The sequence below is a fragment of the Desmodus rotundus genome, chromosome 7 (genome assembly GCF_022682495.2).
Source record: "Desmodus rotundus isolate HL8 chromosome 7, HLdesRot8A.1, whole genome shotgun sequence".
In the NCBI taxonomy this organism is placed as follows: Eukaryota; Metazoa; Chordata; class Mammalia; order Chiroptera; family Phyllostomidae; genus Desmodus; species Desmodus rotundus.
The window spans coordinates 95,991,105-96,001,184 of NC_071393.1; positions in this window are offsets into that span (position 1 = coordinate 95,991,105).

Sequence of the window (10,080 nt, forward strand, 5' to 3'; positions counted from 1 at the left end):
AGAGGGAGGATGAGGGCGGACATTAATTGAAAAACTCCCATTATTTTTATTGAATTGGAACCCGAGCACTACCAAGCCACAGAAAGCTGATCTACCCCAGCAGCTGGGCAAACCCAGTGTATTTGGCTAACCTCAGAAATAAAACAAAGGCATTCCTAACAAGTCCTCCCCCAGATGTAATTGGTATTTGGGGGATCTACTGCAGAGTTTCTGGGAAAGAAGTTAGAGGAGAGGATAACCCCAAACCTTTTTCCAGTTGCAAAATGAATCATGAAAGCCTTGCCCATTCCTTGGGTTCCACTGAACACCATCTAACCCTGTTCAGCCATTGACCCCTGAGCTGAGCTTTCAGTCCCCTAACTCACTGCTACATCACAGGCACAGCCTGCTTCCTGACACACGGTCGCTTTGCCTGGATATCTGGACCCTTCCCCTGGGCTAGGAAAAAAGTACCTCCTTCCAACACTTCATGCTGGACTGGCTCACCCTGAGCCAGCTGGCAGCGCTGTGGGGCAGACTCGCCGACCTTCTCTCTGAGGGGACACGGTGGCCTTTTCCATCTCCGCGTCTTGCCTTCACCCGGTAAGAACCACACCTTCACAGGTAGAACAGCACTTACTTGCAAGCTATCACGGCATCTGTCACAGTTGCTCAAAGTGAAGACTTGACTGCTTTGACCTGATGCAATAAACTTGAGCTTCTTTTCCAGATGTTCTCGGAAAACGTAGTTCAGGGCCTCCCTGATCATATGGACCAGATTCAGCCCAACCCCTGGCAATGCATAGAAATCCTAACTCCTCTGCAAAGGCTCCATCACTGAGCCCTGTGGATTCCATTGCCAATCTACCCCTTACTCCCCTCCTTCAGTGTTCGTTCAAGCCACCTTTACCTCTTTGCTTGGCTTACTGCAATAGCCTTCTCCCTCTTCCCACTCCTGTCTTCACCCAGTCCACTCGCTGCACAGTAGTTCCCCTGCTTCAAACCATCCCTGGTCTGCCCTTACACTCAGAATACAATCCAGGCTCCTCACCCAGTGGCCCTGCCATCTGTCTGCTGCTTACAGCTCATCTTCACCCACAGTGCCCTGTACCAATGCTGGTCGCCCAGGCCTTCTCTCTATCTCTCTGTGTGCACCACCACTCCCCACCCCACCCCGCCGGACTTCCCCCAATACTGTTCCCACTGCCTGGAAGACTCTCTCCTCACTGAACTGGCTCTTTGTTATTATTTTACCCACCAAATCCAAAATTCAGAGAGGCTTTCTCTGACCATTCGAACCAAGAGAGTCCCGCGTGGCAGGCTCCTCTCTCCCCTCATGGCACTTGCCATGCTTCCAAGTCGGGATCTAGTTGGGCATTTGCTTGTTTAATGTCTGGCTTGACCCCTGGGCCACAAGCTCCGTCAGGGTAGGAACTGTGTCTACACTGTTGATCCCATGTAATTGACGTTCGATTGATGAAATGGCATCACCTGTATGATGGATGCTGAGAAATATTTCCTGAGTCAGTGAGTAGGTGATAGACTGGGATGCGAAAGGCAAAGGGCACCAGGAGGCAGGTGATGGACTAACGAGAGTGCTGCTGGGCCCTTGACTGACAGCTGGGCTCGGTGGCGTTCTACCAGTGTGACCTTGGGCAAATTACTCAACCTCACTGAGCCTCAGTTTCCTTGTCTGTAAAGCAGTGATTATAGTAATTTCCTTGCTATGTTGTTTTGAAAATTAAAGGTGATGTGTTTAGAGAGTCTGACCCAATGCCTGGCACTAAACAGGTCTGTTCATTTATCCAAGAAACACATATTGAAAGTACATGGTGGGCCAGACCGTGTTGGGGCCTGGGGGATCCACAGGCCTTGCACCCAGGGAGGGTATCATTTAGAGGTTCTATAAACTGCAGCTATTCATAGTAATAGTTCTACCGCTACTACTACTACTAATAAACAAAATGTTAGGAAGTTCTCTAGCCAGAGTGAGTGAGCCAAGCCCCATGGAAGCCCGCCTGGGAAAACCAGGAGATGAGAGCGGGGAACAGGGTGTGAAGAAAAAATACAGGAGCCAGTGTGCAGTTTACTATAAATTGTCCTTTGATCTTTCTTTCATGGTTGGCTTAGATTTTCCATTTAACTCAATTCAGGAATTCTCTGACTAGTGTATTCATTCACCAAGTGGACATTTATACGTAAGTTGCTTTCAGGAGGGAGACATTTAGCAGTGACTTTGACATTGTCTCTACCCTCAAGAGGCTTACAGGGGAACAAAGTCCACCAAAAAGCCCTACCACCGGGCAGACGTAAAGGAGACACAGATAAAGGCAACAGGGCTCCTGAGACAGGTGCTCCAGGCTCAGCGAGGAGATGTCGTTAGAAGAGCCTGAAGGGCACAAGAGGAAGAAGGAGGGAAAGAACATGACATAGGGGGGAAGCATAAGATAGGAAGTCAGAGGACCTGTTTGCAAACCCTGGCTTACCAGTTGCACCTAGAGAAGTCAGTTTCTCTGAGCCTCAGTTTTCTCATCTGTAAAATGGGGGTAACAACACCTCTGCATTGTTGTGATTATCATCTACAGACACGCACATGCATCCTGGGGAATCTCAGGGCCATGGGACCGAGAAACACCCCCTGAGGTTCTGGTGAGCTCACCAGCAAGCTCATCCTCACCATTGCCTGCAGTGGAAAAGTAGACTCCTTAGGCCTGGAGGGCATGTGCTTGATGATGGTGCCTGGTGACAGCAGTGATGGCAAAGGCCCGACATCCTTCCTGACTCAGTGCTCCGCAACCTTCCACTTAATCTCCCTGAGATGGAAACGACACTTTCCCAAATCCCAAACCACTCCCACTCCCAGTCCGAAGACTTTCAGGAACCCTAGACCGAGCCTGGTGTTTGAGCCGGAGCAGGCCGTGAGCCCAGGCTGCCGGAGATGCCACTGGGCTGAAGTGGGACAAGGCAGAGAGTTTCTGGCTGCTCACCCAGCCCATCCCCCTTCTTCCTGGCCTCACAGCTGGACTCCATTCTTGGTAGATGTGTGCTCTTTCCAGGCCTGACTGATAAAACCCTTCTATACTCTCTCTTGGTCAGCTGACGATGACGCCTCTCAGCATGGTTCTGGAAGCCAGTTTAAAGGTGGCATGGCTGTCATCAGCCCAAGTCTCTGGCTACATGGAGAAGGATGCCCCCACATTCAGCACACCTGAACCACAAGCTAGAACCTGCTGGACTGCTGGATGAGGCATCGAATAAACTTCTGTCATGCTCATTATGTTTGGGTCTATTTTTTACAGCGCTACCTAACTATTACACCAGAGTGGGGGTGTCCTAGCAGAGGACCAAAGCAGGAGGAGCCAAAAGAATGGGTGGAAATCAGCACCCGTGGAGGGGCCAGATGCTGTGACCAAGATGCCTACACAGGGGATGCACGCTCGGTGGGTGTGAACGGAGCTGAGGGGAGGGGCTAGGCAAAGTAAGGTCAGAAACAAAGGGAGGTGGCTCGCAGGGGGCTACTGAAAGATGTGCAGCTGTGCCCAGCTTCGTCTCAGGAGTGGAGCTGACTTGGAGGGTGGAGCCATTGACCCCATGGTTGGGCCTGACTCACCCCTGGCTGCCACCGCCTGCCCTGCTGCCCCTGCCTCAAGCCCAAGGCCCAGTAACTGGGACCCCATGTCATCTCCCTGGGCCCTGACTGGTGTCTGCTTTGCAGCCTAATGGCCCAACCTGTTTTACAGATGAGGAAAAGCAGACCCAGAAAAATGAAGGGACTAATTCATAAAGGCCCAATTGATCTTTCCACCTGGTCTTGGCTAGGGAGCACAATTTCCAGCAAAGTCCTGCTTCTTTCACGCCCTGGCCAGAGCCTCCCCCAAAGGACTGCTTCTCTCCTCCTTCCTTCTCTCTTGGCAAACTAGATTTCCAAGCCTGGCCATTGAGAATTAAAAGGAGCTGGTTTCTTCTTGGCCCAAAGAAAAACAAGCTGGTCAATTTTCTGTCCGCCCCAAGGCAGCTCCTCACTGCCCCAGAGCCAAGCAGACACTGGCCGGCCTGTGTGCAGGGCTGAGGCTGCAGCTCCCACTGGCCGGCAATGACTTCTCGGAGGGAGCTGGCCGTGGCTCAGACCACTCCGGGTAGGGGGAGAGGAAGCTGAAGACAAAACTGTGCTTCTCGTAAGGTCTCATTCTAAAAATAAAGACAGAGTTAGCTAGTGGGTGTCTACAGTGATGCTTGTCTAAGTAGAGTTTATTAGTCTAGATTCTCCAGATAAACAGAGCTGATAGGAAATATATATGTGGCTATATATAGATGTATATACATACATGTATACATATGTACCCATGTATGCATACACCTGTATATGTGTGTGTGTATAGGCTCATGAGTTTGGGGAAGCTGAGAAGTCTCACATTCTGAAGTCAGCAAGCTGGAGACTCAGGATAGCCTATGGTATAGTTCCAATGCAAGTCCAAAAGCCTGAGAGCCAGGAAAACCAATGGTGTAAGCTCCATTCTGATTCTGAGATCAAAGGCATGAGATGACTGATATCCAGCTTAGACAGCGAGAGCAGATTCTTCCTTACCTTGCCTTTTTGTCCAATTTGGAGCTCCTATGGATAGAATGAGGGTCACCCACATTGGGCTTGGCAATCTGCTTTACTTAGTCTACTGATTCAAATGGTAATCTCATCTGGAAACACCCTCACACCCACAATAATGTTTAACCAAATGTCTGGGCACCACATGGCCCAGACAAGTTGACACATAAAATTAACCATCACAGGAAAAGGATGGAGCCATGTAGAAGTTCCTGAGGAGGGCAGCCAGACTAAGAAAAGAGTGCAGAGCCAGCCTTCTCCTAACAAGATCTGCACTCCAATAAGATCAGAGCTTTCAGCTTTTGATGAATCTCTTCAGGTGAAGAAGGTTCGGAGGGACTGGAAACTAGCCTCAAATGTAGTTAAACAATGAAGAGAACTTAATTGGTTCTTGTATCTGATAATTTCACAAGTGTGAGCTTCAGGCACAGCTTGATCCAATGACTCAAATATGTCACCAAGAATCTAGTTTCTTTCTGTCTCTCCTACCCTCCATGGAATCATCCAGTTGTCATAGTTAGCAAGAAAAATAATACAGGTTAGCTGGTTAAATTTTTTCAGATTAATAGTGAATGCATTTGTAGTATAAATACATTTTATGCAACATTTGGGTCATATTTCACTAAAATTATTTGTTGTTTATTGGAAATTCAGATTTTCCAGGCTGTCTGTGTTTTATCAGACAGCCCTATCTTAAGACTAGCTCGCTCTCTCTCTCTCTCTCTCTCTCTCTCTCTCTCTCTCTCTGTTTGATAGCTCCTACAGATGAGAGAGGGGGACAGTTCTTTCCCCAGAAACTCAAGAAGACACTTCCTTGATCTTCTTGGTCTAACATGCCTATTTCCAGACCAATTTCTGTAACTGGGGGTAAGGTGAACTGATTGGCTTCGTAAGGAGCCCAGAGGCCTTTTGAAAACGAAGAGGAAGGTTGGATGTTCGGGGCACACACAACAGATGTCCGCTACAGTGGACTTTCCAGTATCAGCCACAGAATCCAAGCCCTTCATGGCTGCAGGAGACCCTACAGAGTGCTTCGTCCAATCTGCGAGTCAATTCTTATATCCTTCTTATAGCCAGCTCTTGTGTCCATATCCCCCAGACAGGGAACGCACTCTCTATCACAGAGCTCACACCTGCTTTGGTCAGCCTTGACTGTTGGAAAGTTGTAGCTGAAGCCTTTGTTTCCTTGCATCTTCCACCCATTGGTTCCAGGGCTAACTAGAGGTATCTCTGGGGCACTTTTCTAAACCAACTCCAGATGAATGAGCACCTACTATACACCAGGCGCTGGGCTCTCCACTTTTTCATTGTTCCTTTCATCTCATCTCCCGACACCCTGTGAATAAGTTAGTCCCTTTTGCTAGATACAGAAACTTGGGAGTTAAGGCAGTTCTACTGATGAGACTGCTAGTTAGTGGCAGTGCTGGAGGTGAGCACACATCTGTCTTTGCCCCACCCACCCGCCCCTCCACCACGATGAGGCACCAACAGCCTTTCAAATATCTGAGGACAATGTTCCCGTTCCCTTGTCCCCAGGGACCTTGCTCTCAGAGACTTTCACGCCTCAAAGTTGGCGTCCCACATGGAACATTCTGCCCAGATGGGGACAAGGGTCAACGAATTGTGCAGGGGAAGAGGCAAGCAGTCCAGAGAGCTTCATGTACAAATCCCTCGTCAGGTGGTTTCATTCGCTTGTCAACTGAAGTCGAGTGCCTGGTGTGTGCAGACACCATGTGAGGCCCTGAGGATGAAGAGAGAAAGAGAGAGAGAGAAAGCAAAAGAGGAGGTATAGTCTGGAGCAGGATGGAGTTCATGATCCAGAAGGGGGGACAAATGTGAAATTAATAATTACAATACAATGTGACATATATGTATACTTGAGTATATCCACACGACCAGAATGCTGCGAGTCTGGTCATGGGCAAGACAAGGGGAAAGGGCTCTTCAGGCAGCAGGAACAGTATGGGCAAAGCACAGAGTGGGGAGCTCCTGCACTCGGAGGACTAAGCGGTCCCTGAAAATGAAAGACTGCCCTGCAGGTGCCCCAGTGGGGTTCTCGCAGCATGAAGGGTCTGTGCTTCCCAGGGCACCCCTGGCCTGGGCCTGCCTTCCTCAAACCCCAAAGTGTTTCTGCAGAAAACACTCCCTCCATATATTTCAACAATTTGTGATTCATTCCCACAGAGGAAACTGGGTTTGGCGTTTGAAAACATTATAAATGGGCAAAGGACACAGAAGTCCACACAAAAGGAAATATGGTGAGTAAACAGATGTGAGGAAGCACAGTCAGCTGGCCAGGAATCAAAGAAATGCAAATGAAAGCAACTGAGGTGCACACTTCCACCTATTTAATTAACAGCCATAACACAGAGGTTTAGATGGTTATAGCCAATTTTGGTGAGGTTCGAGGGGAAGGAATTGCTCTGATGTCGTTGAAGGCAGGACCGGCTATGGGATCTGCAGGGCTCAGGGCAGACTGGAAGTGCGGGGTCACTTGCTCAAAAATCATTAAGCATTTCAAGACAGCAAAAGCACAGCATTAAACCAGGTTCTGGGCTCTTCTAAGTCCCTGTATGCATTGGTAGAGCTCTGTTACATGAGAGGGGTTATTCCTTCTCCTACCCAAAGTCGATCCCTTCACCTGGGCTTTGGAATGCCTTCTCTCCCACCTGCTCAGGGACCTAATTGCCATTTACACTGGTCTCTCTTTACATTCACCCATTTGCTTTTTTTTTAAACACATATTTTTTTTTCCCCATCCCATTTATCCCCCCATACCCTCTTCTGCCTCCACCCACACCTCTCCCCCCTGGATTCACCACACTGTTGTCCATGTCCGTGGGTTCTTTCTCTTTTTCTTTCTCATTTTTGCTCAACCCCTCCACTCCCCAGCCCCTCTTTCCCAGAGCTGTCAGCCTGCTCTCTCTTGGTCTGTGTGTATTTTGCTCGTTAGTTCAGTTTGTTCATTAGATTCCACATGCCTTTTGGCTAAGATCAAGTGTAGTATCTGTTCTTATCACTCACTTGCTCTTGACCCAAGCTTTCCTAATAGCATTCAATATACACATAGTCCTCCTTTCTGAAAAACACACACATACCCTCACAGTCACAAAAAACCAAAACCAAGAAAGAGCTCTTACCCTTTGTGACAGCATGGATGGAACTGGAGAGCATTACGCTAAGTGAAATAAGCCAGACAGTGAAAGACAAATACCACATGATCTCACCTATAAGTGGAACCTAACCAACAAAACAGGCAACAAAATATAACCGGGGACATTGAAATAAAGAACAAACAGACAGTAACCAGAGGGGAGGGGAAGGGCGATCACAGGGGAAAGAAAGGGAAGGGTTGTCATGGAACTTGTATAAAGGGCCCATGGAGAAAGCCCAAGCGGGGTAGGGTGGGAAGTGGGGGTGGGTGGCGTGGGGGAAAGTGGTGGCAGGAAAATGGAGACGACTGTACTTGAACAAAAAAAAATTGTAAAAAATGAAAACCCAAACTCTTCCCTCATGCCCTCACCCCATCTTCTCCAGCTACCCCTCCCACACCCCCACGTCAGCCATGCTTCCGGAAAGGGCCACATAAACGTGCTATGGCTGTGTCCTTATTTCTCCATCATCATTACAAAGTCTTGCCAAAGTCACCATTGATCTAAGTCCGCCTGCTGGGACCTGTTGGCAGCACTCTACACGGTCCGCCGCGCTCTCCTTCTGGAACACTTCTCTTGGCTTCTGTGACATCAAGTCCTTCTGGTTTTCCTCCATATCTCTTTCAGTTCCTTGGCCAGCTGTCTTTTTCCACCTTCAAGTGGGAGTCCACACTCACCTGGTCTAGACTATGACCACCCTTGACCTTTCTCCACAGGCAAGCCCATGTATGTCTGCGGCTTTAGTCATCATCCACACATGACTCATAAGTGTATGGCTCTGACCCGAGCTCTGCTGGGTTTCAGACCCGTGGTTCCACTGCCCACCTGACAACTCCTCTTGCCTGTCTCAAAGACACCTTGAATTCCTTGTGAAAAAAACAGACACCCCAGTCCTGGTCTTCTCCCACTGTTCCCTGTATCTGTGAAGGGCACCACCATTCAGCCTGTTTCTGCCCCCATACATCTTAAATTAAATCCACTGCCAAGTCTTGTCAATTTTACTTCCTCATTATTTCCTAAATTGTTCCCTTATCTCTATATCTGTCCCTACTCTTGTCAACTGAGCAGCTATCGTCTTTCATCTTGACCACTGCAACAGCTGTCCCCTGGCATTCCTCATCCCTTCCGACTTCCCCTCCTACATCCAGTTCAGGAGGGTCCAGCGCTCTTAAATTAAAGAGACACCCTTTTCACAGCCCACAGGCCCCGCCTGGTATGGCCTCAGGCTCCCCTAACATTCTGAGCCCCGGCTATTGTAGTCTTCTTAACTCTGCTGAAAGGCACTTGTACTTGCTGCTCCCTCTGTCTAGAATGCTGTTCTTTCCTCCTCTTTGGTCTAATTAGCTCTCAGTTATCCTTTAGTCCCCAGCTTAATCACTTTTTCCTAAGGAAATCCTTCCATTAACCACCAGGCAAAGTTCCACCATGACATACTTTTATAGTTCCATGTCTCTCATTCCTTAGCAATGCTTAGCATGGTTACAATTTCACCCATCTGTGTGACGACCCAGTGGAGTCTGTCTCCACGACTAGACGGCCGGGCCAGTGAAAGTAGGCTGTGTGTTCTTCCTCACCATTGTAGCCCCAACACTTAATCAGTGTCTGGCAAGAAGAAAGGGCTCAATAAATGTGTGCTGAATGAAAGGATGGAAATCCATTTAACAATATATTTTGAGGATTATAGAATGTTCATATATTTTAATACAATAATTCCACTCCAAGGAATTTATCCTGAGGAAGTAATCCAAAAGAAAGAAAAACAGTTTATACATGAAGATATTAACTAAAACCTTTTTTCTAATGAAAATGTTTGTCTTTCTTTTCTCAATCTGTAGGTGTCCCGCAATAAGGGAAATGTTAAAGAGTAGTAGAGCCACAAAGTAAAGAACATGATCATTAAAAACAATTGTGAAGACTAAGTAGCAATATGGAAAACCATTTACCACATTACAATTGTTTTTCAAAGCTGAATGCAAAATTGGAATTTTACAACTATGTAAAAATGTTTTATGCATGCAGACAAGTACCAGATGGGAACAGGGAAAAATAAATGAGTTGATTTGTCCAAAAAAAAAAAAGAAAAAGTGGATTGTGATTGAATTTTCCACTTCATTTTTATTTCTCTTAGAGTAGTTTTATTGTTTTTACTCAAATAATACTTTAAGGTAATCTACGACTCTCATCTAGCAATCTTAGATTGAAGAACACAGCCCGGGTAAACCAAGGATCCATTAAAGCACAGCCAGTTACATTGGATTCACTACACAGCAAGTTCACAAATACCTAATAATTTCAGAGTGACCTCATTAACCGCTTATGAAATAGATTCCATGATAATTATACCCTACG